This window comes from Vombatus ursinus, unplaced genomic scaffold (genome assembly GCF_900497805.2).
Source record: "Vombatus ursinus unplaced genomic scaffold, bare-nosed wombat genome assembly UNPS02014786.1, whole genome shotgun sequence".
Lineage (NCBI taxonomy): Eukaryota > Metazoa > Chordata > Mammalia > Diprotodontia > Vombatidae > Vombatus > Vombatus ursinus.
In genome coordinates this window covers 1,334,519-1,362,133 of record NW_020954564.1, presented here as the reverse complement: position 1 = coordinate 1,362,133, position 27,615 = coordinate 1,334,519, and the positions used below count along the sequence as shown (strand labels likewise).

At 41.3% G+C, this 27,615-nt stretch overlaps 1 pseudogene; it reads left to right on the top strand.

The window, feature by feature from the left end:
• LOC114046969 overlaps window positions 1-26,220 on the top strand; it is a 71,785-nt pseudogene extending 45,565 nt beyond the window's left edge.
• Window positions 26,221-27,615: the final 1,395 nt, after the last annotated feature.

Below are 27,615 nucleotides of genomic sequence, written 5' to 3'. Positions count from 1 at the left end.
ATTTAAAAGTGTGTTGTAAGTACATTCCCTCCCACCTCACCCCTGCTCCTCACCCTTGCCCCAAGAACCAGTTAACTGTTTACCAGCATACCCCTACTTATAATCTATTGACCTACTCCTTTGGATTCCATACAGCACTTTTTTTGTGCCTCTGTAATGTACTAATCATGTAATATTGTATAGCGTAGTTATCTATGTTAGTGTCTCATCAGCCTACTGAACTAAATGTTGTAAGGGCCTGGATTGTTTCTTATCTAAAATTTCTATCTTTCTCAATGCCTAGTACAGTGTGCTGAACACAGTAGGTGCTTAATAAATATTTGTTTAATTTGTTTTTATTGTAGACACATACATTCAAGACCCTAGGAGGTTTGGGGATGTTTCACTTGGAGATGAGAATACCTAGAGCAAGGTGATAGCTGTCTTCAAGTATTTGAGAAATTGTAACATAGAAGAAGGATTAACCTTAATCATCTTGGTTCTAAAAAATGAAATTAGGATCATTTTATGTGCCTAGAACACTGTGTACTCTCTAGGCATGCCTAGGACTAGAAGCAATGGCTAAAAGTTGCAGAAATAAAGATTTAGGTTTGATGCAAATTTGCATGCCAATCAGCGAGCAACATGGGAGTGAGAGGAGCCTTCTTACCGCAGGTACCACATAGCTTCTTTGAAGTTTTGTTTAGGGGAATCCCCAAAAATGCCCTTTGGGGTATATATACTGACAACTAAGGATTTAACAAGAGTGAATAAGAACTGTCTAACCCCAAATCGGATGGCAGTCTTGAACCAAGGGCCAAGTCAACACCAGAAGTAAAATGGTTTTAAAAAAAATAGCCTTTATATTAGCCTTAGAAGATTCTGCCGGTTTTTTATTAACTATATGACAGGATGTGTTGATTCATAGATCTTAGCTACACACTAAGAGGGGTATACCTGCTCTCCCTTATCAGGGAAAGACTTCCTAACTGCTAGAGCAGAGAGCATCTTTACAAAGATAGTCGTCACCATTTGGAAAGAGGAGACATCACATGCAGCACAGATGTCAGTACTTGGTGGAGAGCAGCATCCTAGCCGAGAGCAGTGTGATGACATCACCGTGTCCTCCGTGGCCCTGCAGTGTTAGGATTGTGAGTTGGTTCAGCCACTTGTGCCCTTTGGCTATATCTGCCCCTATACATGTGCCGTCCAGGTTTGTGCCCTGGTCACATGTATTGCTAGAATATGTGTTCCTTCACATGCATTTCCTGGCCCTATGGGTATGCCCCCCATGTGTGGTCCCTGATTACACGTTGTGTAAGTATGCATTCACTGGTTCTATGGTAACCCGTGGAGAGCATGCCCCAATATATGCTTGTATGGTGGTGGTGGGGTGTGTAAATCTTTCTAGGTGGTGTAATGGACAGAGTGCTGAGCCTGGAAGACCTGAGTTCAAATCTAGCCTCAGACACTAGCTATGTGACCCTGGACAAGTCATTTAACCTCTGTCTGCCTCAGTTTCTTTATCTATAAAATGGGGATAATAATAGCATATACTTCTCAGGGTTGTTATGAGGATCAAATAAGATAATAATTGTAAAGTTACCTGGGACGTAGCAAGCTCTATATAAATGTTAGCTATTATTGCTATTATTATTCTTAATTAATTTGCTATGCTGTTTGATTAAATGCTTGTTGTTGTTGTTTACTTTAAACTAATGTGTCCTGTTGATTGTGTGCTAAGTGTAATAAACATTAGTGGGGGCTTATGGGCTACAGTTCTGAGTGAGTGCTGATGCACAGAATGCCCTGAACCTTGGGAGGCTTTTGGGTGACCACATGTGAGGGGGTTCCCAGGTACTACATTAAAAAACCCCCAAACCTTCCCAGCAATTAGAAACATCTCAAAGTGGAGCAGGATGCTGTGTGGGGGTGGGTATTCCCTTTCCCTGGAAGCCACTACTTCTTGGAGATACTATAGAGGGCATTCTTGGTCAGGTACAGGTTGGATTAGAGGACCTCTGAGATCTCTAACTGGGAGATATTATCATTCTCTATCTCTGTCTGTCTCTTTCTCTCTCTCTCTCTCTCTCTCTCTCTCTCTCTCTCTCATACACACACACACACACACAAAGTTACTTACTTGACTGGGTAGTTATGTGTACAGACACCTCAGGGTACAAACCTTAGGTTTGTGTACATACACGTGCACATACCAGAGGATCAGAGATTTAGAACTGGAAGGGTCCTTGGAGAACATTGAGCCAACTCCTTTATTTTACAGGTGAGGAAACTGAAGCTCAGCAAGATGAAGTGACTTGCCCAAGGTGACAAGTACCTGAGGCAGGATTCAAACCCAGGTCTTCCTGACTTCAAATGTAGCATTCTACCCCCTAAGTCATTTTTCTCAATATACTTCTTCATCAATTCCAAAACATTTCAGATTCTGACAAGAGATAGGGTCAGTTTCCTCTTCATGAACTATGCAGAACTTCCAGGCTCAGCCTGTTTCAGAGATGAGGATTCTGGGAGAAGCTGAAGCCTTCCTCTGTGGGTGCTCTGTCCTACACATCCCTCTTCCCTCTCAGAGAGGTTGGATGGTGAGGCAGGCTTGGGCTGAGGGTTGCTTGGTACTGAATCACATTCATTCTCTCTCTCACTTTTTTTTTCTCCTGCTAAATCTACTGTGCCCATTAAAGACCAGGAAGTGAAATCAAAGGCCCCCAGATTCAAAGACGCCAATTAGGTTTTCAAAGGGCCTGCCTGGGATTCAGCCACACAATTCCCGGCAGAGGCCGGGGGAGTTGTGTGGTTCCTGTGCTGGGCTTTGAAACTTGGAAGGATTAATGGGGCTTGATTAGACCCACAAATGCCAGGAAATTTAGAGGGCAGCCTGCAATTCTACCACCATTTCCCTCCTTGAGGAGAGGATGACAAAAGAGCCAGAACCAGGGCAGATCTTGGGCCCTGAGGCCCAAGATACTCTAAGGAACACAAGGAGGGTGGTGTTAACCCCATTTGACAGATAAGGATGTTGAGGCCCAGAAAGAGAAAGTTTGATTATCCAAGGTCACACAGCAAGTTAGTGGCAGAGCTGGCCCTAGAATCCAAGTTTCCTGACTCCCTGACTATCATACTTTCTACCACATCACATTGCCCCAGAGCTGTGGCTGTATAGCCTCAGTTTCTTGGAGATATTCATGTTTGTTGGGAAATGAGAGGGGAGGAGAGAAGGCAAGGAGATTTCTATCAACTAGTCTTTGCTCTTAAGCTAGAATTCTGCTTCCATCTGGTCATTCTTTTGTTTAAAAACCTAACTCCCATTGCTTACAGGATCAAATACAAGATCCTAATTTTGGCATTCAAGGCCCTTCACATTCTGCCATTAACCTTCCTTTTCAGACATAACCTTTTTTTTTTTTTTTAAGACTAGATTTTCCTATCTCACCAAGGGTAGAAGTGGGGGAGCTATTCATTGGTTCATTCCACTATTGATCAGCTTTGGCCTGCTCTGCTTTAGACCTGGGCCATTTTCCCCTCCTTGGGTGACCTGGCAGCCACTTACTCCCAGAGGGCTCACCATACTGATGCTGAAATTGGTGTGGTCACTGGACCAGCTTAGCCTCCTGCAGGTCAGAATTCCAAAGCTCAAGAGATTCAGCAGTCTCAGCCTCCTAAGAAGCTGTGATCATGGGCATGTGCCCTGGTGCCTGGCCCAGCCATATGTCTGCCCTGCTGCTCCCAGACTCTACTCACCTCATTCTCTACAGTATGCCAGAGATTCTTTTTTGCCTCTGTGCCTTTTCTCAGAATATTTTTCCTGCCCGAAATGCCCTCCTTTCCACCTACCTACCCCCTATTTGTCATTAAAGCCCTGGCTTGTCTCACCTTTCCCAGAAAGACTTCCCTGATGACACCAAATAGCCCTGACCTCTCCCTTCTTTAAGCTCCTACAATAACAATAATCACATTTCTAAGACACTTTGCAGTTAACAAAATGCTTTCCTCAGAGTGGCTCTGTGAGAGATGATTTACGCCCTTCTTCAAGTTCTCTCAAAGATTATTATGCCCAATTTCCAAAGGAGAAAACTGAATCCTCTTCTTGGAGAGAGGATGAAAGGCAGAAGAACAAGGGAAACCCTGAGAGGCAGGTAAGGGAGGGGACTTTTCATTCCCATTTGACAAATGGGAAAACTAAGATCCAGAGATGATAAGGGTCATGGTCATCAATGACAAGGTCACACATTGAGCCAGTGACAGGTTGGGGGTAAAAAGAACCCAGGTCTCCTGACTCTCCGGCCAAGCTTTGCTCATTCTATGCATAGGGTCAGAACTGTCACAGAATCCTAGAAACTCAGAATTGAAACTCAGTCCTCAGAGGGAGCCTGCCTAATCTTAGCTGGGTATAGTCAGGAGATATATCTGTAGCATCTGTATATACATGTGTATAGATATCTATAGATATATCTATCATGGAGATATCTATGTTTATGTCTATATTTATATTATCTATCATCTTTCTCTGTATATGTATGTATATGTGCATATACACATATACATATGTGTATACACATATATATATGGTGAGAGAGATGATAGATGCTAGGTAGGTAGGTAGGTAGGTAGATATAAAGGAATGTATATATATATATATATATATATACACATTCCTTAAAAAACTATCCATAACCGTTTAACATAAATAGATAAGATACATAGGTAGATGGATGGATAGATAGATATGAAGGAATATATATTCCTTAAAAATCAAACTGTCCATAACAGTTTAACATTAACAGTTAAGGTAGACAGACAGATAGATAGACAGACAGATAGATAGATAGATACACAGATAGATGAGTAGATAGGTAAGTAGGTAGATAGATGGATAGATAGGTAGGTAGATAGAGATAAATTGGTAGATAATGGATAGATAAGTAGGTAAGTAGATAGATGTATAGATTGATGATGGATAGATAGATGATAGATAAATGGATAGATAGGTAGATAGATAAATAGATAGGTAGATAGATGGATAGATAGGTAGATAAATGAAAAGATAGATGAGTAGATGGATGAGTAGATAGGTAGATAGGATGATACATATATATATATATATATCGATGGATGGGTGGATAGATATTAGGTAGATAGATATAGATAGGTGGATAGATGGATAAATGGATATGTGGGAAAATGAACAGACAGACAGACAGATAGATAGATAGACAGATAGATAGATGCATATGTTTACTGTGTGCTGGATACTGTGTTTAAAAAAAAAGACCTCTGCATTTGAGGTCAGGGGACCTAGAATCAGATTCTGACTCATCTGCCTTTGAGCTGGGGGAGCTTGGGCAACTGACCTCACTATCCTGGGCCTTAGGTTTTCATTAGCTAAATGAGAGGGCTGGACTTTAAGAAATGGCCTTTAAGACCATCTCTAGCCTCATACCCTAGAAACTACAGGTATATATTCCTACCTGAGCAGGAATCCCTCCTACAGCTTCCCTAATGAAGCAGCTGCCCAACTTCAGTGAGAGGCACTCACCACCCCTGAAGACCCCTTGCTTTGCTTGTAGATTTCTCTAATAGTGAGGCAAGTTTTCCTTATATTAGAACCCATATCTGCCTGACTGTAACTTCCTACAGCTATTCTCTGCTCCTTTTGAAAATAAGTATGTGCTGCTCCAGTAAAGTGAATATGCAACATTGGGCTTTATTACTTCACCTCATTAGCCAAGTCACTGTTGTTGGAAGGGAAGACCACACTCAGAGTACTGCTCCCCTCAACCCACTGGAATTCGAGTCTGAGGATAATAATAGCTCTTATTTCTCTATCACTTGAAAGTTTGCTAAAGGCTTTTCTCACAACAACCCTGGAAGGGAGGGAGTGCAAGGATTACTTTCTTGGGGTTCAAACCCTAATTTTAGGCATAAGACTCTGGGCAAGGAAGCATGATAGAGTAGAAAGAGCACCAGCTCTGGCTCAGATCTACCTCTGGCACTTACTACTTGCATGACCATGGACAGGCCACTCAACATCCCTGTGCCTCAGTTTCCTCATCTGTAAAATGTGTGGCTTAGATGAGATAGACTCTTAGGTTCATCCTGACTGTGGATCTATGATACTGTGATAATATAAAGGCCTTAATCTCCTTGAATCTCAGTTTCCTCATGTCTAAAATGAGGAGAGTTGGATGAAATGACCTCTAAGATCCCAATCGGCATTAAATACAGGGTGTCTCAAAAGTCTTAGTACAGTTTTAAGCTTTAATATATTTAAATTGCACTAAGATTTTAGGGCACTCTGTACATGCTTCCAAGGTGCTATTTTGCAGATGAGAAAACTGAGGATCTGAGTGATTAAGTGGCTTGCTCTTGTCATGTGACAACAGGTAGAAGAGTCAGGATTTGAATTCAGGCCTTCTGACTCCAAACTCCAGCAATCATCCTACTACGATCTGCTGCCTCATATATCTGAATAAGTTTAGGCAGCAGAAACTATAATGAGGACTCCTGCCCCTCACTCTGGGTTGCTTTATTTCTTGTCTTGTCCTAAAAAAATTTTCTCCTGAGCCTTATTCATCTCCAAAGAATCCCATTGATCCCATACCTGTGCCAATGAGCCTGAAGTATGGGCCAGTGCTCAAGAGCAAGGATTGGGGAGAGGATCCTGTCACTGGGACCCACCCCTCCCCACCCCATCCCAGGCACTCTCATCAGGACTGTCCTTGAGGTCCAGGATCCTGGAAAAATGGAAGTTCAAAAATTATTTTACTGAGTTAGAAAAAAGAATAACAAAATTTATTTGGAAGAACAAAAGGTCAAGAATTTCAAAGAAACTAAGGAAAAAATGTAGAGAAAGGAGATTCAGCAGTACCAGATCTTAAACTATATTATAAGGCAAGAGCATTGTTGAAGTGTAAAATGGATAATTTCTATTATTTTAAATTAATTTTTTTGTATAAATAAAATCAATGTAGCCATGACTAGAAGGAAAAAAGAAAATTGGGAAAGGATTTTCAGAGACAATCTCTCAGATAGGATATGATTTTGATAGAATACTGCTGTGATCTAAGAAATGAGCTGGTTGACTTAGAAAAACATGGAAAGACTTGGATCTATGAAGGAAGATGCTATTCACCTCCAGAGAGAGAACTGACAAATAGAAATATGCATAGTATAGTCCAGGGGTGGGGAACCTGCGGCCTTGAGGGCACATGTGGTCTTCTAGGTCCTTGGGTATGGCCTTTTAACTGAGTCCAAGTTTTATAGAACAAATCCTTTTATTAAGGCTATACCCCTCATATAGTCTTACATATATGTGTGTGTGTGTGTATGTACATATATATAAATGTGTGTTTATAGATATATATGTAGATGTATATATATTCACGGTCAATTGTAGCCTGGGGCGGGGTGGAAGAGGGAAAGGAAAAAAATAAAATAAAATTACACCTCAGATAACAAAAGAAAACCTAGAAGGAAGCACAGAAAAACTGGGTAACTTTGAAAACAATGTGTAGGATTTATTACATAGGTTTTCAAGAAATGGAAAGTTATTGTTTTATATTGAATCCTCTCATATTCTGCTGTGTACATGGAAATCTTTTTTTTTGTTTTCTTGTTTTGTATTTAACCTCAAAATGAATAAAAAAGTAAAAAAAAAAGAAAAATGGAGGTTCAACAATTTCAACAATAAACAAACATTATTGGATATCTACTATGTGTGATGTTTGTATTTCTTGAGGGCTTCCAAGTATAAACCCATGCTTTCTTCATAACAGTCCTAGGAAGAAATCAGTGGTATCATCATTCCTGCCCACTCATTTTACAGATAAGGAGACTGAGGCTTGGGCAGGTGAAGTAGCCCACACAATTGGGAAGGATTAAGGCTAAGACTCAATCCCGGCTCTCCCGCTTCTAGCCTCATTGCTCTTCCCTGACACCAGAGTGATTCTCTTAGGCTGTCTTTGTTATGGAGGGAGATACATGGAGAAATTATAATAATAATTGACATGATCAGCCCGTATTTGTAGAGTGCCTTCAGTTTTACAAAGCACCTTCTTCACAACTACTCAGTGAGCTATGTTAGGTAGCACAGGTATTGTTATTCTCATTTTACAGATGAGGAAACTGAGGCTCAAAGATATGCAGCGCCCTACCTCTCACTCAGCTAGCCAGTGTTAAAAATAGATCTGACTCCTAACTCCAAAACCAGTGAGCTTACCTTTCCTGCCCTTGGGGGTTATGATCAGGTAGGAGGTATATGACATATGCTTGGATGAAGAAAGAATGTGGTGGGGTAGAAAGAATGCTGGATTGGAGCTAGGTGTGAATTTCACCTCCCAAACTCACCATTGTGTGATTACAGGTGAGCTTCTGTTGTTGTTGTTGTCCAGTCACCCAGTTGTAGCTGACCTTTTGTGACTGTACTGCCCATGAGGTTTTCTTGGTAAAAATACTGGAGTGGTTTGCCACTTCCTTCTCTAGTGGATTAGACAAACAAAAGTTAAGTGACTCGCCCGGGGTCACATAGCTAGTAAGTGTCTGAGGCATGATTTGAACTCAGGTCTTCCTGACTCCAGGCCCAGTGCTCTATCCACTGAACCACCTAGCTACCTTCTTGGGTAAACTCTTTAATGCTACATAGAAAATGGGAATGAGAGGCAGTGTGGGAGGTTGGGTACAAGAAGGGGGAAAGGAACAAGCACTTGTGCCAAGCTGTGCTTTACAAATATCATCTCATTTGATCCCCACAGTAACTTTGGGAGGCAAGCGCTATTATAACATCCATTCACAGTTGAGGAAATTGAGGCAGATAGAGGTTAGGTGACTAGTTCAGGCTCACATAGATAGTAAGTGAGGCGGAATTTGAACTCAGGTCTTCCTGACTGCAGGTTTAGGGCTCTATCCACTGCACTACCCAGCTGCTAGGGAATCAGAAGGGCTCAAGTCCTCTCTTTCCTGGGCCTATGGCCATCACCATGTTCAGGTGACACCAAATTCTCAGCGCTGTTCCCCTTCTTCCTCTCTAAGGGGCTTGCTTTCTCTTCTTCTTGCACTAAATGCATTGCTCCCCACTCAGCCCTAGAATTTCAGACTTCAGAAACTGCTCAGCCGTCTGCCCAGACTTCCAAAGTTCCTTCAGGAGACAGGGAAGACATGGATATCGCTCTCCAGCAGCCCTTGTATGCACTGCCCCTCCTTCTTCACCCTGAAGTTGGGAAAGGGTTGGTTATTGGTCAAGAATTCAGGGGAGAACTTTACTCCCCTCTGCAAAACGCTCTTCCTTAAATCCCAAGGGGACAACGGCATGTGAAGTGGGTGGCCCCTACACAATACCTACCGTCTCTGCCTTTCCTTTGTATCACAAATTTCATAGAAAGCCTTTCCCAACCCCTCTGAATTCTAGTACTTCCCCTTTAAAATTATTTCCTATTTATCCTATATGTATCCTATATGTATATGTTCATACATATTTATTTGCCTGTTGTTGTCTCCCTCATTAGAGTATGAAATCCTTTAGGGTAAGGACTGTCTTTTGCCCCTTTTTATATCCCCAGCACTTAGCACAGTGCCCAATGCATAGTAGCTACTTAATACATGTTTATCAACTGACTGAAGAATTGCCTCTGACATATTCTGACTGGGTCTATTTTAGCGCTCTGGGTAATTATTTAAGAATAAAGTACAGAGGCAGCTAGGTGACACAGTGGATAGAGCACCGGCCCTGGTGTCAGGAGGACCTCAGTTCAAATCTATCCTCAGGCACTTGACACTGACTAGCTGTGTGGCCCTGGGCAAGTCACTTAACCTTGATTGCCTTGCCAAAAAACAAAAAAAGAATAAATTATAGGACATTTGCTGATTTGCATTGGTAGAGGCAGTTTCCTCACTGGGCATTTCCTATATCAATGAAATCATAGGTCTGGAGACACCACTCCCCATAAAATTAAATAAATAACTATGATAACACTAGCATAATAGGGGACCAGTCAATGAAGGCCCAATCCTTACCACATGATCAGATTTGCCTTTCCTGGCCGAAGAGGATGCTCAGCTATATCCTGCTTGGTTCCAATCCAACATGTGGAACTTTAGAGAACTAGTTTCTTGAATGATTAAGAGGTTGGTATGGTTTGATGTTGAAATCTTCTAATTGGCTGGGGAGTTGGAAGAATCAACAATTTAGAACCAAATTCAAATACAAAAGAGATGATGCCAATCTGTAGCTCTCTCTATCCTTTCTGCCGTGAGCTGTTAGGTAGGGGGATGTGAGCAAGCATCATTCTCCCCCTGGCCTCCACATGTCTGTGAGCACAAGACACCCTTATTTCTTCTGTATTTGTTCTTCCTTGGCTTTAGGCAACTTAGTATCCAAAGATGGGTCAGTTTATGATCTTCTGAACTTTGAAAGGTCAGAAAAGGCATCAAAGGTCCTCTCAACAAGCAGAATTGGTAGAGTCCACCAGAGACAGTTAGAGTGGCCAATTGCAAAGGAAGCATTTTCAAAAGGATGTAGAAAGACAGCCACCCCAAAATGGTGGTGGCTTCAAGGATTTAGACCCCTTGTCTTGGAGAGAATTGCAAAATAGACTCTAGAAAGAGATTGATACTGAGCCCAAGTAAGAGTTACAGCTAAGTCATTTCCTGATATACTTTTCCTCCACTGAACCTTGCCTCCTAACAAAGGAAAACAATTAAGCCTCACTTACTGACAAAATAACCAGGTCTCACAGTGTTGGCCACATTTGGCTCCTGCAATCCTCAATCCTTCCACTGGGGGCACACTATAAGTCACATCCTCTCTTATGCATAACCAAGATTCATCATTGCAATTATTCTCATTTCAGTTTCGTTTTTTCAGTATTGTTTTTTCTTTACATTGTTTTAGTAGTTATGTCTATTGCTCTTTTGATTACGTTTTCTTTGCTCTGTATTGGTTTATAAAAGTCTTCCCATGTTTCTCCAAATTCTCATGGTCATTGTTTCTTATGGCATAATAATATTTCAGTGCATTCACATGTCACACTGTTCAGCTAGTCCCCAAAGGATATTCCTTAAAGCCCCAAAGCTATTCCCCTTTATCTCATGAAGACTCCACAAAGGGAGAAAAAAGACTTGCAAGATCAGTAATTTAGCAGTACCCCTTGGCTATACATGCTTCTTAAATGTATGCCCCACTGTCTTTTAATTTTATGTTTGAAGTCCACTCTTTCCAGGGGCCTTGTATGTGCAAGAAGAGAGTGAGCCCCCAGTTTGGATGTAACTGCATTGATACTGTTCTTACTATATGTTCTCAGTAAATCATTTTTCTAAAAGTTAATAGAATTATATTGGTTGATTGATAATGTACCGCATGGGGGCTTAGAACCTGCAGTATTAGAAATTCCAGTCACCTTCAGTGTTAACCCTAAAACTTTTAGAGGAGAAGTCACTTGCCCTCTGGGGTCCCAATGTAACAATGTGAGCAGGAGTTGGGGAAGTAGCCCATAGAGGGTGGATAACCCTAAAACCTTTAGAGGAGACGTCAGTTGCCCTCTGGGGTCCCAATCTGCCAATGTGAGCAGGAGTTGGGGAAGTAGACCATAGAGGGTGGTATAACTGTAATGATAATAACTGCCTCCCAGAGTTCTTAAAAGACTCAATCAGATAATGTGTATAAAGACTTTATGAACAATAAAATGCTATATTAATTCCCCTATTGCATTATTATATTTAACAACAGTATAAAATAGAACATGGAAATGAATGAGACACATAAAAGTACTGTTAATTTAGAAGAGGAAGACCTCTTTTGGCTGGGAGGAATCCAAAGGGCTTCATGGAGAACATTATATCAATTCAATAACCATTTACTGAGCACCTCCATGGGCATGTTTCTATGCTTATATCTGAGATACAAAGATAAATAAGATCTGTTGTCTTCTTGGAGTCCAAAACCTATAGAAGGATATAGCACATGCACAAATATACAATACTATACAATAATGATGACACAGACTCGAACATAATAAAAATAAAAGACAGGTATGATGTTCTATGTAATGTTGGAGGAAGAAAAGATCATCTGTGATCGGTGGAGTCAGGGACAAGCTTCCTGAAGAAGATAGCATTTGATCTGAGCCTTAATGGATAGGTAGAATTTCAATAGGCAGGTAGGGGAGTAAGTGTTGGTGACAAGGAAGAGAGACAAAGTAGGGCTTTCCAGGTAATGTGGTATAGATGAAAGAACACTGGATTTAGAGTTAGAAAGCCTGGGTTAGAATCCACACTTTTCTCCTTGTCTCCTGTGTGACTCTGGGAAAGTCACTTAAACTTTCAGGGCCTTCCCCCCCCCCCTTCATTCTTCCTTCCTTCCTTCTTTCCCTTTTTCTTTCTTTTCTCCCTCCCTCTCTTGCTTTTTTCTTTCTTTTTCTCTCTGTATCTTCCTTCCTTTCTTTTAAAATGGATATCTTTTGTTTGTTTTTAAAAAATATACTAGTCATTTCCTGATATACCCCCCCCCACACCCCAACCTTGCCTCATAACAAAGAAAAACAATTAAGCATCACTTACTGACAAAATAAGGTGGTCTCACAGTGTTGGCCACATTCAGCTCCTGCAATTCTCAACCCTTCCACTGGAGGCGCACTATAAGTTATATCTTTTCTCCTGCAGAACCAAGATTCTTTATTCTAATCACTCTCACTTCAGTTTCCTTTTAGTGTTGTTTTACTTCACAAGGTTTTAGTAATTATATCTATAGCTCTTTTGATTATGTTTTCTTTGCCCGTTTGGGTTCGTAAAAGTCTTCCCATGTTTCTCCAACTTCCTTATAGTTATCACTTCTTATGACACAATAATAGTCCAGTGCACTCACATGTCACAGTTTGTTCAATTATTCCCCATTGAAGGGGGCTGCCTTTATTTTCAGTTTTTTATTTTGTTTTGTTTTTTTGCTACAGCAGTGAGTGTTGCTATGATCACTTTATTATATGTGAGACATTTCTTTTTGTACTGACCTCTTTAAGCATATATCCAGTAGTGGGATTGTTGGAATAAAGGATATGGACACAGTAATTTTTCTCATGGCTCCAAATTATGTTTCAGAGTAGTTTAATCAATTCACAGCTCTGCCTACCATATATTAATCTGACTATAATTGATTTCCCAGAAACCCTCCAACTTGCCTGTTTCCATTTTTAAAAATCATTTTTGCCAATTTGATATGTGTAAAGATTATCTCAGTTTCTCTGTAAAGTGAGGATCAAAATAATCTCTAAGATCCCTGCTAGCTCTGACATTCCATGATTCTGAATGGATGAGCAAAAAGGCCAGAAGATGAGAGAGCAATGAGTAGGTAGAAGGGACAGTAAGTAGTCCAACTTTGTTGGAGTACACTGTACATTGAGGGGAGGTGTTAGAGAGGTGGGGTGTAGATAGCTGGGGGGTGGGGCTTGAAGGCTATGCTAAGGAGCTTGGACCTTACTCAATAGGCAATGGGAGTTTTGGACAGCAGGATTGTTTGGAGGAGGAGATTCTGAAATATGTAGTTATCCAGATGAGAAGTAATGAAAGCCATATAGATGATGAGGTTGATGTAGGCACTGTCAGAGTCAGCTCAGCGTTTGGGAGGCTCTGAAGGAAAATGTGGGAGAGAAGAGATATTAGGCTGCCTATCAAGCTGAAGGTCTGCAGAGCTGGTGTGTTGGCTTTACTGTTGCATGCCCATGAAACCTGGACAGTCTATCAGCCCCATGCCAAAAAATTTAACCACTTCCATTTGAATTGTCTTAGGAAGATTCTGAAGATCTTCTGTATGATAATGTACCAGACAGTGAGGTTCTCTCTCAAGCTGAACTGCCAAGCATTCAAACTCTACTGCAGAGAGCACCACTCCAATGGGCTGGCCATATAGCCTGAATGGCAAACATAAATTAACCTAAAAGACTATTTTATGGAGAACTCACACAAGGCCAAGTGCTCACATAGACGTCAGAATAAGCAGCACAAGCGCACTCTCAAGGCCTCTCTGAAGAACTTTAGTATCAGGTGTGAGACATGGGAGACACTGGCATAGGACCATCCCCTTATCATCCCAAATTAGTCCAAAGCAGAATTATAGTAGCACAAAGGAAAATGTGAGATGCACAAATCTAGAGACATCTTCACCCCAAATGTTCAAATGGACTATTTGTGTCCAACCTGTGGTACAGCCTTCTGAGCTTGTATTGGACTGATCAGCCACAGCTGGACACACTGTACCTTGATCCTAGCATCATAATGTCATTGGTCCTCTTCAAGTATAAAGAATGAATAACAACAATGAAAGCCTGAGTTTGTAGGAGACAGGGGTTGAGGGCCAAGGAGGGGGCAGATGCAAGGGATATTGGGCAGGTAATGTTGATAGGACTTGGCCATTGATCAGCTTTAACAGGTTAGGGAAGTGAGGAAGTTGAAGATTAGCACAGGTTTCAAATCTGAGGGACTGGAAGAATATTGGAGAAACAGGAAAATTAGGAGATGGAAGCAAGTTTGGGAGATAAGGAAGTTTTTTTTCAAAAATCTTCTCGTTTCTGTCTCTGTGACATCTCTCGTGTAAGCTTCTTTTATTTCATTTCCCCCATATCCTGGTTTTCCAAGAAGGGGCAAGGGAGATGAATATAAAGTCTTATACTTGGGTACAAGAAATCATCTTCATAGTACGTGAAGGTGGCAAAGTTACATAGCAGTTTGCCTGAGAAAGATTTGAAGGTTTTGGTGGACTACAAGCTCAATATGAGTCAGCAGTGTGATGTGTCAGACCAAAAAAAAAAAAAAAAAAGCTAAACTGCTCCTGGGCTTCATTAAGGGAGGCATGTCTTCCCAGAATAAAGAAGTGGTTATCCCACTGTCCTTTGCCCTTGTCAAACCTCAAGTAGACTGCTCTGTTCGGCCCACCCAGTTTAAGAAGGTCATGGATAAACTGGAGAGTATTAAGAGGAGAACAACCAGGATGATGTAGGGCCTTGAGTCTATGTCACATGAGAACTGGATGCAGGAACTAGGAAAGCACAAGCCTGCAGAAGAAAAGACTCAGGAGAGACATGATAGGCATGTGTAAGTATTTAAAGGGCTGTTGTGTGGAGGAGAGATTAGTTTTGTTCTGTTTGGTTCCTCTATGGAATGTTCCTATAACTACCAGGGGTACCATTTTGTTCTTTGGTCCTCTAGGTTTGCGATCTTGGTATCTTCCTCGTCTCCTCATCTTACCCCATATATCCAGTCTTTTGCCATATCTTATCATTTCTGTCTCCATGACATCTCTTGTGAATGTTCCCTTCTCTCTGCTCACACAGCTCCCATCATTTATCACTTCAACTATTGCAACAGCCTAAAGTTCTCCCATTCTCATCCAACCTCAATACAGCTGCCAAAGTGATTTCCCTAAAGCAGTGACTTGACCAAATCACCTCCCTAAGTCAATAACCTCCTGTAGTTCTAATTTACCTCTAGGATCAACAATGAATCCCTCTGTTTGACATTTAAAGCTCTTTATAACCTGGCCTGCTATCTTCTTCAGGAAGCTTTTCTTCTCTAAGGCCATCTTGTATCTACTTTGTATGTGCCATCTAGGTGCCTCTGAACGTACACGTTTTCTCCCCCATTAGAATGTAGTATACTCCTTGAAGGAAGGGTCTGGTTTTGTTTTTTTTTTTTTTCTTATCACAATGTTTGACATGTGGTAAGTGCTTAAGAAATGCTTGCTGATTTGGTTGGTTAGCTTCACAGTGCTGGCATCATGGGTAGAAATTGCAAGGAAGCAAATTTAATCTTGATGCAGAGAAAATCCTCCTGACAATGACAGCTGTCCAAAGGTGGAACTGGAATTCTGAAGGGGTGGTGAATTCTCTCCACTTGGAAGTTATCAAGCACAGACTGGAGAACCACAGGTATGTATTAGTGAAGATTCCTTTTCTGTGTATGGATTGGGCTAGGTGACCACTGAAGCCCCATTCAACTCTCAAATTCTGATGGTGTCTTATTTACATTTTGTACCTTCTCCAGCAGAAGTTGAGTGCTCTACACATTGGAGTAGCTTAAGAAATGTTTGTTGAATCAATGAAGGGGTTAATGGCTTTGAAAGCAACTTAAGAATCTAGGATGTCAGAACTGAAAGGGATCTTTGAATAAAGCACATCAGACATGGAAGGGACAGACCTCAGAGATCACTTCAGTTAAGCCTGGAGGAGCTGTGTGACTGACAGCTGAGATGGATTTTAATCACGATTTCCAGAGACTAGGATATTACAGGGAGAACAGTAAAGGCGGAAATGACAGATGGGAGGAGAGTAAAAATACACCAAAACATCTAGAAATCATCAAGAAATAAAAGTTCCACTTGTAAATCCAAATCAAATTATTTGATTGTGAAATGAAATGACATAATATTTAACATAATTGAATATGACGTTTTAAAAATTCCTAAGGAAAAACCAGAAAGGTTAAGCTCTCTGCTCTCTGGCCTGCCTAGGGTATGGGCCTCTAGTTAATGCAATATCTTGATTCATAGAGAGTTTCCATATATTCCATATAGGGGTTACTAATTTTCAGGAAACTGAGATATGAAGAAAAGCAGTGTGGTATGGAGGAAAGGGTAGTATACTGGGAAAATTAGGACACCTGGATCTCATTCAATTTCTGCATGACCTTGAACAAGTTTTCTCCTATGGTAAATGGAAGGGTTGAATTAGATGATCTCTATAATTACTTCCAATTCTGGTATCCTCTCTAAAAATATTTAAAATTTTACTGATGCCTTTTTTAAAAAAAAATCTTACAGTCATTTCCCATAAATACTTCCATCATTGGACCCTCCCTTATAATAAAGAAATACCTTTAGGCAAAACCAATCAACACAGTTATAGAATTTGACAGCATGTACCACATTCTGCATCCATAGTTCTCCCCATTTTTCTACCCATAAGAAGTTATTTTTCATCCATGCTCTGAACCCAAGATTGATCATTACAATTAATGAGAGTTTGATTGTTTTTAGTGTGGTTTTTATTTACATTTCTGTTGTCATCATAACTATTGTTCCTCCTTCTATTCACTCTACCCTGACTCAGTTTCCTTTGTTTCTCTGACTTCCTCACATTCAACATTTCTTACAGTATAGTAGCATTCCATTGCATCCATATATGACAATTTGTTCAGTCATTTTTTTCTTTTTTTATAATTTAAAAAATTTTCTTTTTTTAAATTTATTTTTAGTTTTCAACATTCACTTCCACAAGATCTTGAGTTCCAAATTTTCTCCCCATCTCTCCCCTCCCCCCAGCCCAAGACAGCATGCATTCTGAATACCTCTTACCTTGATCTGCCCTCCCTTCTATCCCTCCCCCTTCTCTTATCCCCTCCCCCTTCTATTTTCCTGTAGGGCAGGATAGATTTCTATACCCCAATGCCTGTATATCTTATTTCCCAGTTGTCTGTAAAAACAATTTTTAACATTTGTTTTTAAAACTTTGGGTTCCAAATTCTCTCCCTTCCTCCCTGCCCACCCACCCTCATTGAGATGGCAAGCAACTTGATGCAGGTTATACATGTGTAGTCATGCAAAACACTTCCATAATAACCATGTTGTGAAAAACTGTATTTCCCTTCATCCTATCCCACCCCCATCTATTCTATTCTCTTCTTTGACCCTGTCCCTCCTCAAAAGTGTTTGCTTCTGATTTTCCCCTCCCCCAATCCGCCCTCCCTTCTATCATTCCCCACCTCTTATCCCCTTCCCCCCATTTTCCCATGGGGTAAGACAGATTACCATAGCCAATTGAGTGTGTATGTTATTCCCTCCTTAAGCCAAATCCAATGAGAGTAAGATTCATTCATTCTCTCTCATTGCCCCCTTCTTTCTCTCCATGGTAAAGCTTTTTCTTGCCTCTTTTATGTGAGATAATTTACCCCATTCTACCTCTCCTTTTCTCCTTCTCCCAGTATAATCCTCTCTCACCCCTTAATTTTATTTTTTAGATATCACCCCTTCATATTCAACTCACCTTCTGCCCTCTGTCAATATATATTCCCTCTTGCTACCCTAATACTAAGAAAGGTCTCACGAGTTACAAATATCATTTTTCCCTGTGGGAATGTAAACAGTTCAACTTTAATGAGTGCCTTATTATTTTTTTTTCCTGTTTACCTTTTCATGCTTCTCTTGAGTCTTGTATTTGAAAGTCAAATTTTCTATTCAGCTCTGGTCTTTTCATCAAGAATGCTTGAAAGACTTCTATTTCGCTGAATGTCCATTTTTTCCCCTGAAGGATTATACCCAGTTTTGCTGGGGAGGTGATTCTTGACTGTAATCCTAGTTCCTTTGACCTCCAGAATATCATATTCCAACCCCTATGATCCCTTAATGTAGAAGCTGTTAAATCTTGTGTTATCCTGATTGTGTTTCCACAGTACTTGAATTGTTTCTTTCTGGCTGCTTGCAATATTTTCTCCTTGACTTGGGAACTCTGAAATTTGGCTATAATATTCCTAGGAGTTTTCCTTTGGGGATCTGTTTCAGGAAGTGATCAGTGGATTCTTTCTATTTTTATTTTACCCTCTGGTTCTAAAATATCAGGGCAGTTTTACTTGATAATTTCTTGAAAAATGATGTCTAGGTTCTTTTGTCCATCATGGCTTTCAGGTAGTCCAATAATTTTTAAGTTATCTCTCCTGGATCTATTTTCTAGGTCAGTTGTTTTTCCAATGAGATATTTCACATTGTCTTCTAATTTTTAATTCTTTTGGTTTTGTTTTATAATGTCTTGATTTCTCATAAAGTCACTAGCTTCCATTTGCTCCATTCTAATTTTTAAGGATTTATTTTCTTCAGTTAACTTTTGGACTTCCTTTTCCATTTAGCCAATTCTGCTTCTTAAGGCACTCTTATCCTCATTGACTTTTTGGACCTCTTTTGCCATTTGGGTTAGGTTATTTTTTAAGGTATTATTTTCTTCTGTATTTTGGGGGGTCTCATTTAGCAAGCTGTTGACTTGTTTTTCATGATTTTCTTGAATCACCCTCATTTTTCTATCCAGTTTTCCCTCTACTTTTCTTACTTGATTTTCAAAATCCTTTTTGAGCTCTTCCATGGCCTGGGACCGATTCATATTTTTCTTGGAGGCTTTGGATGTAGGAGCTTTGACATTGTTGTCTTCTTCTGAGTGTATGTTTTGATCTTCTTTGTCACCAAAGTAAGATTCTATGATCTGAGTTGATTTTTTTTCTTTTGCACTGTTTGCTCATGTTCCCAGGCAATTACTTGAGTTATAAACTCTTTGTTAAGGTAGAGGTCTGCTTCCAGTGTTGAGAACGTACTGTCCCACGCTTCAGGGGTTTTGTGCAGCTATTTTCAGAGATACTTCCAGGGACTTGTAAATTTTCAGTTCTTCCAAGGTGGTACAATCAAGGGCGAGGTTTTACTCCTTTCCTGGCCTGTACTCTGGTCTATGAGTGACCACAAGCACTCTTTTCTGTCTTGGAACTGTGAAAACAATTCCCTCTTCACTGCCACCACAAGCTCCACCGAGCCAATGCTCCTCCTTGCCCCAAGACCACCACCCAGGACTGCGACTCAGATCCAAGCATGGGCAAAGCAAGAGAATCTTGCCTCAGTACCAGCAAAGAAATTCCTGCAATCCCCCTCTGATCAGCCACTTGTTTCCCTGTCTTCTGTGGGCCAAGAGCTCTAGAAGCAGCCACCGCCCTGGGGCTGCGCCAGGACTGGAGCTGGGACCAAGCTCCTCTCTCACCAAGCCCTGACAGACTTTTCCTGCTGACCTTCTAAGCTGTCTTTGGTGTTTGTGAGTTGAGAAGTCTGGAAACTGCCACAGCTCTTCTTGATTCAGTCCCCTGAGGCCTGCTCCGGGTTCGCTGAGGCCCGGTTTTTGCTGGTGTGGCCCACACTGAACTGCGGTCTTCTCCCGGCCCTGCACAGTAGACCTTTCTGATCAACCATCCAGGTTGTCTCGGGCTGGAAATTTGTTTCACTCTGTTTTTTGTGGGTTCTGCTGCTCTAGAATTTGTTGAGTCATTTTTACAGGTATTTGGAGGGGTTTGGGGAAAAGCTCAAGCAAGTCACTGCTTTTACTCCACCATCTTGGCTATGCCATGCCCCAATTCATTCAGTCATTCCCCAATTGATAGATATCTATTTCTTTTATAGGATTTGTTCTTTTTTTTTGTCTACCATAAAAGTACTGCTGTGAGTATTTTGCTCTATATGGGAACTTTCTGTCCTTGACTTCCTTGGGGTATATTGTGCAGAGGGGCTATCACTGGAGTCAAAGACAGTCTAAAAATCTAATATAGAGTTCCAGTTGGTAGAGTGCACATGGATAATAGGGAGTTTACAATACCCAGTAGTTGGAGAGACTGGGTTTATTAGATCAGGGGTTTGTTAACCCAAGGTTAGTTTATCAGCAGCCAAGGGCCACAAAGACCACTGAGATTAGGGTCAGAAAGGCCTGAGTTCAAGTCCCATCTCTGCTACTTAGTAGGTTATGTATATGTATATATAGTGTGTATACAGTATCATATATGATCTATGGTTACACAATGCTATAAACACATACATATATACAAATTCACATATATACATGCATATATAAATAAAAATCACTTTTGGCAAGCCAGTTCCCCTCTCTGAGACCCAATTTTCTATACTCTAAGATATACATGTATATATATATGCATACATATATACATATATACATGCATATATAGTATACATATATATGTACATATATACATGTACATGTGTATGTGTGTGCACATATATGTGTGTGTGTGTGTATGTGTGTGTAAAACCTTTGGCAAGCCATTTCCTTCTCTGAGCACCAATTTTCTGCTCTGTAAGATGATATTCTTACTATCCAGTTCATGAAACCATCATGAGGGAAATATGCTACAAACTGTAAAGTTCTAAAGAAATGTGAGCTATTCCATTATACTTACCCTTACTTCTTTAAGAGAACCAGATGATGGGGAAAGGAGAGAAAGAAATCTAATATCTGTCTTTTTGGAGGCCTGGGCTTCCATGGTCATCCCATGTGGAATGTCTTGGATCTAAGGGTCCATATAAGGCCAGTGGGTATTCCACACTACTGTTGAACTGCTAAAGATGATTACCCTATCTTTGAACAGCCAGACAATTGAGAGATGAGTACAGAAAAAATAGAGTTATCTTTAGTACCCCCTATCATGAGTGAATGAATGGGAGAGCATTTATTCATCACTTACTATGTGCCATGCACTTTCCTAAGTTTTGGAGACACAAATAGAAAAGTAAGACAATCCATGTTGTCAGGGAGCTCACATTCTAATTGTGGGCAAACAACACGCGAGGTTTGAGTGGGAAGTCAAATGGAAAAGCCTCAGGAACCTTAGTGGGCAGCTATAAAACAAGCTGGAATGCTATTTAATCTTATTTCTGCTGATTATACTATATCCACTTCTGATAGGGGACCATATGATAGTGCTCTCAGGAATTTCTTTGGGAATCTTCGGTGGCTGTGGCTGCTGAGGAGGAGATGGAGGGAAGCCATGGTGTTCTGCACCCGCAGAAATCATGGCTTCACCACTAGGGTTGATTCTCAGATGACCGATACAGGTGCTAGGCTGGAATCAGGCTCAGTCATCTAGAAGTCCCCATGCTACCTGAGGTTCCTAAATTCAGGGTCCTGGGCTGCCTCTGTCAGGGTCTAAAGGGAGGTGTTTGTCAAGGTGGTGGCCATGGTTTGACTTGCCGGTCCCATGCCGCCTCTCATGTCTTCTTCAGGGTGCCTTGCACCTGAGTCATTTGGGCCCTTTGCAAGAAAAATTCATCTTGATAATCTCCTAAAACCCACTATAATTAGAAATTCTCATGCCTTTGAAACTGAGGTTTGGGGCTTTTCTGCTCCTTCATATTTTTAGGCCTTGGGTTGGCATGAATAATTGGGAATGATCACTTTAAAAAAAACAACTCATAGCATCCCAGAGTTAGAATTGAACCCTAGTCATCTACTCCATTAGAAGTCATCCGGTTCCAACCCTTCCATGAATCATGAGTCTTCTACAATAAACTTCAGAAGCCAGGATTTAACCTTTGCTTGAAGAGCTGTCTTCAAACATCTGAAAGGATGTCATGGGGAAAAGGAAGCAGATTTGTTCTATTTGGCCTCAGAACTATGGGTCAATGAGGTGAAATTCCCAGGACATCAATTGGATCACCATACAAAGAATAACTTTCTATCAACCATGGAACAAGCTATCTGAGGCAATGAGCTCCTTGTCACTGGAAGTCTCCAAGCACAGGCTGGGTAACCACCCATCAGGTATTGCATAAAGTTGATTCCCATGTGGGGTCAGAGTTTAGTCACAAAATGATATCTGAGATCTGCAGGGGCTCTCAGATTTCACTATTCTATGAGCTTAAGGCTCTATAATTCAAAGAGTTAGACCTTCTGCTTCTCTCCAAGAACCTACCTCCCAGAGGGAAGGGCTCTGGGCTTGGGGGTGGGAGTGTGGCTATTTGGGGCCAGCTCATAACTATTGTTAGTAGCTCATGGTTTAGGCCTCAGGCGGTTTCCTCTAATTAAAACAGAAACCTCAATTACAACAGAGGCAAAGTCAGAGCACGTGTTGCTGCTTAATGGGGCAGATTTACAAGGTATTAACAACACTGGAGTTGATTACTGCTGAGGCGCCAGGTGTTGCAAATCACCCAAATTGGAACCACGTGAGGAGTTGGGCTAAGTAAGTAGGTGTAGTGTCCAGCAGGGGCCCTGATGGATGATGGGTGATAGGCAAGGGGTGGGGGCAGAATGCTGCTAGGATGATTTGGGGGGGCACCGGGGAGATAGGGAGGGAGCAGAAATATCCTTCCGTTGAGCTTCATTTGATAGGCTTTCAATCTTACATGATGATCTCAAAAGTTCCTTACATTTCTAATATCATATGTTCTATGTTTTAAGGCCTCCTTCTGCTCTGATGTTGTTCTTCAATATCTGAAGTTCTCTCCAGTTCTGGCATTCTGAATTCTAAGATCCATTCTCAATGTAGCATTTGGTGAGTCTGTTAGGGTTTGTTAGCTCCTTTTGGGTTCAAAGATAAGAGACTCTTTTGTGCGTGTGGGGGGGGGGGACGGCGCGCCGCCGCCGTCCGTTCCCTCCCCCCCCCTCCTCACAGACCCAGGGTGGGGCCCTACAGGTTCTGATTATTAAGACTGAAGACAGGACTGTTTTTATTTTTGTCCTTGTAGCCTCAATGCAGCATCTAGCACATAATAGGCACTGAACAAATATTGAATTGAAATGAAAAATAATAAAGCTAATAACAATAGCTAACATTTATATAGTGCCTTATGTGTGCCAGGTACAAACATTAACTCACAACCCTGGGAAATCCCATTTTGCCATTGAGGTCAAGTGATTCGTTCAGGGTCACACAGCTGGCAAGTATCTGAGGCCACAGTTGAACTCAGGTCTTCCTGATTCCAGGCCTAGCAATCTATCTGCTGTGCCATCTAACTGCTCCGCTGACAATAAATGGTGTTTTGAGGTGTGCTTAGTGACTTGTATACATACATTGCCTCATTTGAGCTTCAAAATGACCTTGTGGGGTGGGCAGCACAAGTATTATGATGCTTGTTTTGTAGTGAAGAAAAACAGTGGGATGGCCAAGGTCACACAAAGCATGTGTGACCTTTGGCTAGTACTCAGACCTGAGCATCCACCTCCTAGGCCCGGGGTTTGACCACTGCTCCTGTGCTTCCCGGGTTATCAGACTCCTCTCCTGGGGAGGGGACCACAGCAGGCAGGAAGTGGGAACCCTGAGGTAGACAGATCCTGGTTGTGCTCAGAGTAATTGATCCACAGTAAAATTGCTTAAGTCATTGCCAATAGGTGAAGATCAGCATGACCTCTCTTCCTTTATAAGCCACTGTACAAATATGGGTTATTCAGTCTTATCCTTGCCCCTTCCTTACCAATTCAATGTTAGAGGAAGGGAGGTTAGGTGGTGTAGTGGATAGATGAGATCAAATATGACCTCAGACACTTGTTAGCTGTGTGACCCTGGACAAATCACTTAACTGCTATGTGGCTCAGTTTCCTTAACTATAAAATGGGGGTAATAATAGCATATACCTCCCAGGGTTGTTGTGAAAATCAAATAAGATAATATGTGTAAAAAAATAAAAATTAAATTAAAAAGAGGGCTTAGTGCAGTGCCTGGCCCATAGTTGGCACTAAATAAATGCTTGTTTTCTCCTTTTTTCCCTCCCCAATGTAAATTGTTTAATTGGCTCCTCCTTGAAGACAGTTGCTGAGACCCTCACTGTGCAGGTATCCAGGCAACCCAGGTAGAGGTAAGAGGCAGCAGGGAGTCAAGTCCAGGCTTTTATTTGGCAGCCCTAACTGAGCAAGGAGGCAGCTGAGGGGCTCAGTCGCTAGAGCTCTGGACCTAGAGTCAGGAAGACCTGAGTTCAAATGTGGCCTTAGACACTTACTAGCTTTGTGACCCTGGGCAAGTCACTTAACTTCTGCTTGCCTTAATCCACTGGAAAAGGAAATGGCAAACCACTCCAGTATCTTTGCCAGGAAAACCTTATGGACAGTATGGTCCACAGGGTCATGAAGAGTCAAATGTGACTGAACAGTAACAACAAAATGAACAATGCTATGAAGAATGGAGTCTTCCCTATGTCCCAGACATCAGTCGAACTCAGTTTTGAGGGAGGATTGATTTGCACCTTCAAAGGCTGACTTATATATTGTGATATATGGTAGGTGGTCTAATTGATAACATCTGTACCTATCTGGCTTTCCTCCAAGGACCACCTGTTGGCCCCAGCTGGCTGTGGGTATCTGGGCCACTGGTGTCCAAGGAAGAGCTGAGAGCCTGCTTAGGAAGGACTTGCCCACTTTAGAACTGTGCCTTAGATTCAATGCCAAGAGGCTCATTGGAAACAGGAGACACAACCTTAAGCTTATGGAATGGAGAGGCTATGGTGGTGTAGTGGATAGAGTGCTGGACTTGGAATTAGTACAGACTTGGGTTCAAATCCTGTCTCAGATACTTACTAGCTAGGCCTCAGTTTCCATTTATAAAATGAGGACTTAATGATCTCTAAGCTCCTTCCCAGCTCTAACATCCTGTGTTTTAAATCCCTAAAAAATTATGTTCTAACTTTAAGGTGCCCTTTAAGGCCTGTAAAACTGACAAAAATAAAAGCGCTAAAATTCATTGTGTACAACGTTGTAGAGAAACTCACTTACTCATTGCTGGTAGAATTACAAACTTTGCAGAATTGTTTTTCAGAGAGCAATGTCAGTATGCAGTAAAGGTACAAAAATAAACATACACTTTGATCAGCAATTCCATTTTTGGAAATGTAGCTTGAAAATTCTATCAAAAAATAAAGCAGAGCTCCTACCAAGTCCAGAGCCAGACCTCGCGAGATAGGCCCAGTGATCGTGGTCAGAGGAAGGGTGAGGGCTCTGTCTTCCGTGCTCATGTGAAGCACAGGAAAGGGGCCGCCAAGCTCCGGGCTGCCGACTTCGCCGAGAGGCATGGTTACATTAAGGGTATTGTAAAGGACATAATCCATGATCCAGGCTGAGGGGCTCCTCTTTCAAAAGTAGCTTTCCGGGATCCTTACCGATTTAAAAAGAGGACAAAGTTGTTCACTGCTGCTGAAGGCATCCGTACCGGCCAGTTTGCGAACTGTGGTAAGAAAGCTCAGTTCAACATTGGCAATGTCCTCCCAGTTGACACTGTGCCTGAAGGGACCATAGTGTGCTATCTTGAAGAAAAGCCTGGGGACTGGATTAAGCTTGCCGTGCGTCTGGAAACTATGCCACAATGATTTCCCACAATCCTGAAACCAAGAAAACACGGGTGAAGCTACCTTCAGGTGCTAAGAAAGGGATCTCCTCCGCAAACAGAGCTGTGGTTGGTGTTATTGCTGGAGGAGGTCATATTGATAAGCCCATTCTTAAGGCAGGTCGTGCCTACCACAAATACAAGGCCAAGAGAAACTGCTGGCTTTGTGTTCGGGATGTGGCCACGAATTCTGTGGAACATCCCTTTGGAGGAGATAATCACCAGCATATTGTAAAACCATCCACCATTTGAAGAGACGCCCCAGCTGGACAAGACGTTGGTCTCAGTGATGCCCAGTGTACTGGTTGACTCCAGGGGACCAAGACTATACAAGAGAAGGAAAACTGAAGTACGGAAACCTGACAATAAAAATTATTTTGGAAATTGTATTAAAACATACAGCAGAAACTAAAACCTTTTCAAAGATCTTCATAAGAATGAAAGAAATAAGCATTTATTAAGCATCTATTGTGTGTCAAGAACTTTAGAAATATTATCTCAGCTGATCCTCACAACAATCCTGGGAGGTAGGTACTATTATGACCACCATTTTACTGTTGAGAAAACTAAGGCAAACAGGGTAAGTGACTTGCCCAGGGTCATACAGCTAGTAAGTGTCTGAGGCTGGGTTTGAACTCATCTTTCTATCCATTGAGCCACCTAGCTGCATTAAATGTAATTTCAACAAAAGTGAAACTATTTTAACCATCTAGGAAGAGAATAGTGGTTAAATAAATTGTTGTACATTGGTGTAATGAAATATTCTAATTTCCTTGGTATCAGCAAGGGTGAGGAATACAAAAAAAGAAAGAGCACTGTCTCTGGACCCAGAGAATTTAGATCCAAATCCCATCTCTGGGATCCTAGGAAGTGATTGTGAGTGTCATTTAACCTTTCCTGAACCTCAGTTTCTTCATTTGTCAAGTGAGGAGGTTGGACTATGGCTTCTGAAGTCCCTTCCAACTCTCCTAATATGATCTATGACCCTATGATCCTATAAAATAATGCAAAGAAGAAAAGCCAGAACAAGAAGAATAGAATACACCAAGTACGGCCATATAAGAGGAAAAGTGTATGAGAATGAACAGTGGATCCTGATGGGGACTTTAAAAGTTGTTATGATACTTTATGTATTGAAGTGAGATTGTTTAAATATAAAGTACTAAGCAAGTATAATTGGCAGTATTAATGTTCAACATTAAGTTTTAATAACAAGTTTGATTTTTTAAAAAAATATTTATATGTCATAAGATTTCTCCCAGCTCAGGCTGCATTTTATGTGCTACAAGGCTTTTGAGTTCTGCCACTGTGTTCTATGTTCTAAGGGACATTCTAGTTCTGTTGTTCTATGTTTTATGACTTTGCTTTCCCCGGGCTTTGATATATACCAGGGGAACGAGGACAAACAAAACGAAGCTCCACCGGTTGAATTCAAGGCATTAGCAAGGAGCTACGGGAGGTATTTTTTCAGCTTGGGATACCATCTTAGTATCCATGAAATCACTTCTCACAGATTAGTTTCTCATTGGGTCAGTGTTATCTCTGAGCCTTACTTCACCCATCTCTATAACATGAATTGATATAAACCACCTCATGGGACTCTTACAAGGTTAAGGAATCAAAAAATAATGGCATTGGGCTTTGCAAAATGTTTGTGGATTGAATGATGTCTGGAGCAGAGCTAGGAACACCTGATTTGGCTGCACAATCACCTCAAAATGAACAAACCCAATTTAAAGAGCA